The sequence below is a fragment of the Tyto alba genome, unplaced genomic scaffold (genome assembly GCF_018691265.1).
Source record: "Tyto alba isolate M040663 unplaced genomic scaffold, T.alba_DEE_v4.0 Super-Scaffold_38, whole genome shotgun sequence".
Lineage (NCBI taxonomy): Eukaryota > Metazoa > Chordata > Aves > Strigiformes > Tytonidae > Tyto > Tyto alba.
Window position 1 is genome coordinate 40,037,484 of NW_024881313.1, and position 6,000 is coordinate 40,043,483.

The window sequence follows — 6,000 nt, forward strand, 5'->3', positions numbered from 1 at the left end:
AACTGGAATCCCACTTACTTGTTTTTTCCTCTCGATACCCTTTGTCTTGCAGAGTCTGTCTTGCTCAGGAACCTGGGGATCATCAGACCTAACATGAAAAAGATTACAAATTTAGGAACCACTCTCCCTTACGCCCCTGAGTTCCCATCTCTCACTTGCCTGATGCTGTGCCTGTTCACTTATACTCCCAATTGCAGGTCGGGGGGCTTGTCCCTGCACAGTGTGTAAACAACTGACACAGAGAACTCCCTGCACAGGAACAGATATCTCTGGTGTGTCTCTGGGGTCTCGTGTATTAGACTCATTCTGTAGGCTTTTCTTTCAATGAGCACACTCATGACGTGTCTTTCTTCTGCTTAACTGATTCACATTTTAGGAACTTAGTACCCTTGATGTTTCTTTAGGTCTGTCAGAATGAGCTGAAGTTCTGTTTAAAAAGTTCAGAAATTTTGGAGGAGGAAGGTGAACATCTATATCCACACTCTGCTCCTAAGTTCACATAAAACTGCTGGAAAAAACTACTCTAAACCTGACCACTACCCTCCCCCAGACTTTTTATGCACACAGAGTCATACATGGGTAAATGTGTGCACGTATGTGTGCATGTATGCAATATCCAGAGGTGGGTGTGCATTGATCAGTTCTAGAACCACACAGTCCAAATTTCTCGTGTGTTTTGTTTTCCTTTCTGAAGGAATAAAACTCATGGAGATGTAAAAGAAATACTCTTACACAGGCACAGGGATTATTATTTTGAGCAATACAGCAGTGTTTTCCCTTCTCTGGATTCCAAGCCTCTCTTAACATCTCCTTAGTGAGCTGCATCTTGGATTCAAGGCACATCCTGGGCTTCTGTTTACCTATCACTCCCAGGTCCTGCACCTTCAGTGTTTCCTTGTTCATTAGTCACTCTTTGAGGGGGGGAAGGAAGACGCAAAAAACAAACCAAATTATCCTCAAGTCCCCAGATATGAGCCTGCATCTTTTTCCCTTTGCTTTTTTAATTTTACTGGCATGAGAAAAATCTCAGTGTTAGCTTGGTAAAGGAGGCAGAGAAGAGAGGTGAATGGCCAGAGGTGGATGGCCAACATGCTGTGCTTGAATGTCATTAGGAAATTTCATTGCTGTCGTAGGAAAAATTACATATTCCTGATTTCTTCAGCCACTGCAAAAAGTTTATGATCTTATGTCTTATTACCTTCATCATTATTGCCATCACTAGGGTATGGCTTATCTATATGCAAAACCACTTATGTTCTGGGAGAAGATAAATATCCTCTATTCACTCCCTCTGACAGGTAAGGGATATATTACATGTCTTCAAAGATACACATTGAGAAGCAAAATTATATTATCCATCCTTCTTCTTACACGACCTTAACTGCAATGTAAAATATCATTTTATTTCCCTGTGTTCCCTCTTTTTCCCAGGCCATTCTTCATTCCCCAAGGACACAGCCATTCTTCATTGACATGGTCTAGATGGTGTTAATGGAAGGGGGTGGAGGCTTCGACCTCTCTGATTTTTTTTTTTTTGCATTAAATCTACCCTTAGGTGTATGAACATGCTACTCTACCTCCCAGCTAGTGTCTGTGGGGTACCGCTGTAGTCAGTGAAGATCGTGGCAATAGAGACCATTATCAGTCTTGGGAACGAGTCATCTCAGTCTAAATGATCTAGGATAGTCTAGATCAGGTCAGATGAATCACACCTCAGAAATGCTTATTGTTCTTTTTCACCTACAAGGAAAATGTTAAGATGGCTGTCTGAGACATTATTGGTGGTTGAAAGGAGGTAAAGGGACCCCCACCCCGTGTGACAAAACTAAGGCCTAACCAGAAAGGTTTTTTCTCTTTCCTTCAAGGAGAGAACCCATGTTTACACCAGTGCTTTGTTTTAATGACATTTTGGTGCCAGTTTGTCATCAAAAAGTACATGGTGAAGAAGAAAACTCAAGATGCATTATTTGTCCTGAGTGGCAGAGAGTGAGGTTGGAAGCAAAATTTTTTCCCTAGCCCCCAGGTAGCCCATTTGTGTGTCCCCAGTTTGTTGCTGAGCCTCTCCTGCACACCCTATCATCTTCAGCAGCTGTATCCAGACAGGTTTGAAAGGCATCCTGATAAACAAAGCAGTCATCTTGGCTTTCTGTCTCCCCTTAGCAACCTGTTGTCCCCAGTGGCTACCTGCTTTATCCATGCTAAACCAGGCTTTAAATACCAGGTTTCATCAACAAAGCCATCTGCAGTGATCCCAAAGGATGTCTCAGTGTCTCAGAAGTCTCCCTGACTTGCACTTCTGGTCTTGGAAACACAGTAAGCTTTGCTCTTACTCATATGTTTGAATTTAAATTTATATATCCTGATTCCTAACTATGGAGCTGAGATCAAGGCCCACATTGTAATTCTGGCGTGTTTATAAAACAGTAAATTGAAACTAGTATGGAACAGAGAATAATTGTTCTCAAGATAACTGAAACCTGGCTCGCAGCTATTTGGTTTAATGCAATAAGGTCTCAACTAGAGGAACAGAAGCCTAATAAGAATCTAATTAAGGTGATCCTTGCAGTGCTTTCAAACTTGATTATAGGCAGAGCTGTGATTTTTGGATCTAGCAGGAACATGTGGCTGAAGTACCACTCCCAGCTGCTCCCCATTCTTCTCTCCACTGGAAGGTATTGCCACACAGCTGGCTTTCTTATATTAAAGGATCCTACTCCACTACCTAGCATGCACCAAGTCTAGCTTAAAGTAAAGCTGAATGTGAGACTTGATTGAGTTTGCATTGACATGGTTCGAAGGAGTTCACGTACCTGGTTTAGCTGCTGAAGCTGTAATAAGTATATAATATCTGAGATGGGTAAAGCAGTTTTAAAACTGATCAAGAATGGGATACTCTTAGATATCTCCACTTTATCCAGTTATCCCAAGCCTCCCCATAATCAGTGAAGGTCTACTCAGTCCAAGCAGAGGCACAAATAATCTCCTAAAACAAGTGCCTAGCACAGGTCTCTTCTCTCCTTGAAAGTGTCCTTCTCCACTGGCTAGGAAAAGTTTGAGAATAAATCACATATTTTGGGTTTGATGCCATCCATATCCACACTATCAATATCTCTCTCTGAGCTACAGAATTCAGGCTTCTTCATAAACAATAGAGAAAAGGCATTTTTGCATTGTAGTTGGTCTGAATATTCACTTTAGGGCAAGAGAAATGGAGATCAAGACTCCAGATGTTATAATGGGAGCCTGGTGTGACTAAATCAGATAACCCGCTGCGTTTGTAAGATGAGATCCCTCTGTTAGCTGAATGGGACATTTTCCACCAGCTTCAGAAGAGGCACATGGAGATTGACAAAGATTTTGGTGACAGAAGTCACTCTTGCTCCAAAATCCAGCTGAAATGAACCATCTCCACAGGTCCTCAGCTGGTTATGGTAACTCAGTAAAGGTGTCCTGGTTATAGCTACCAACCTTCAGGAGATCAGGCTAACTGCAGCCCTAAACACAGGGGCAAAATCTCAAATGCTGTGTGCTGTAGAAGTGAGCAATATCAACAGAGTTACTACATGGAATGAAGAGTTGCTACATGGTGGTATTTTACATCTAATTCTTCACCATTATACCTTTCTTCACTGCATAACTGTGAAACATCTTTCGTAGTGTAATACTACTCGGTCTGGGGATTAACTAGGTCACCACTGTGCAAACTGCTGGCCAGAGAGCAAAAAGCAGACAGTGGGCCAAAGAGCTTGTCATTTAAGAGAACACAAGCCACAAGACAAGGGTTTATTTTGGTCCATGACTCTATTGTGAAGATCAGAATGTAGTAACAGACACTCAATTCAAATGAAAACAAATGGGAGAGGAGTGGAAATGGAAGAATGGATGAAAGAAATGGAAATCCTGGATCAGGGGGAAAAAAACAGAGAATTGCCAAGGTCTGGTGCAGCAGTGAAATGAAATCCATGTGTCTGAAAACTAATCCTGCAGCCTGACTGCCATGCAGAAGAACTCATAGTCACTGGGTAATGAAAAAAAAAAAAAAAAAAAAGACCAGTGAAGATACCAAAACTCCCTTTCTGGAGGAGGCTGGGATCTACGCATAAGGTGCTATGCAGGGGTCATAGCATACGGTGTACAACACTGTCACTAGAGAACCAGTCTTGACTCTGCGCTGTCTTTCATAAGGAAACATGACATACATGTAGGCAAACCAGAAGGGAAACTCTATCATACCAAAGGATTTTTTTTTTTGCCAGGACTAACTTTTATGCATCTTCCAGGTGAGACAGGAAGGGATGCTCATTGCTCTCCCATGGATCCCTGCAATCATGCAGGACTTTGGACATGCTGAATGACTTACTCCACCCCTCAAGAGATTATAATCAAAGGCCTAGTCAATCTTGCTATCATAAGTGTGAAATAATCCCTTTTGCCTCATCTATGATAAAAGCAGAGGAGGTATTGGAGATGGTGAAAATTGGCCTCTTGGAACAAGGACAATGAAGCAAAACACCTACCTGTTGTCCACTCACTATTATGCAGGAAAACAGGCAAAGACTATGTAAACACTGATAGCAACTGTGAAGTGAATCAGTCTAATTCACCATCTCCATTCTTTGGCCCCTGTTGTTACTGACACATAGCAAGCCCTTTACCTACAGTTGGTCACTGAAAGTTCTCTGTCCTACCATTGTGAGAGCTGTAGATTATATTTTGTAGATTACTTTTTTTCCCACTCAATCCTCATGTGAATGAAATTCCAATCATCTTAGCAGTCTATTGGCAGTGTCATGGGTGTCAATCACATTTAAACAGACTGGAAAAGAGTAGAAGGTGGAATTTCAGCATAGCCAGCAGCAACAGCTTCTCCAGTGTGCTGTGGTTATTTTTATTTTTGCCATAAAACTGTCCAGGAGCAGGTAAAGGTACAAACTGAGGTCACTGGTTTTGGTTACTGGAAGAGGTAGCTCTATTTCATTGATCTGGTTCTTGCTCCTGGCCTCCAGATTGGCTGCATGCTCCATTTCAGCCATGCAAAAACAGCGGCATCAGACCAGAGCAAAACCATGCAGTGATAATCACCCCAGGAATAGATTTTGAATTTTGAATCAGTGGACAAATGTTAGAATTAGCTGAGTATTATGTTTACTTATGATTTCTGTTATCGCTGTTTACAGCCAGACCTTCTTTAAATCTGGTTTTCCCTGACTATGTCCTTTTCTTCCCAGTTCTGTTATTCAGATCGTATTTGAAGGTATTCTCTCAGAAAGCTCAAATCTGTCCTGTGCAAATCTGTTTTACAGCACATAATTGTAAATGTAGAGAAGCCTTGCTTACGACTTTTTGAATGGCTGGCGTGTAGCAAAGGGGAATATTACAAACCCTGAAGGTTTCAGAAACTTTAGCAGCACATACAAGTAAAGTGGAAACTCATTCCAGGCAGTGTGCTAATTAAGCTACACAAGAAATCTCTTGCACAAAAGACCAAAGTCGACTGTTTTACATAACCAGTCACAAAATACCAGCTCAGAAGATAGCATAAACAGACTTTGAACAATGCTAGAAGTTGAATAATCCTTTAAAAACTGGATTTAGGCAAGCTACAACTGCTTTATTCTATTCTGCACAGCAATAGGCTGCATGTCCAACACAGGGATTTCCCTCGGCTCAAACCTGAATTAATCAAAGATTCCAGATCAATGTTTTGTGTTTGCCAAAGGAAATAGGAAATAGGGAAGAAGAGTTGTGTCCAAGTTTGCACTAGATTCCAGTTGTATGATCAAGATGTGAACCTACCAAGTGTTTCTTAGACATGATCCGCTAGGACTCATCCACTCTTTTGGCATCCTGATTTTTGTCTTCACATCAAACAGTTCTTAGAGTCTTTACCATCTTTAATGCCTGTATCGGGCAGGGAACTGAGAGACGCAGAGCCACTATATTGATTCTCCAGATGGAAACAATTTCTTCTGTAAACTCTGTGTTATGATTTGTACTATA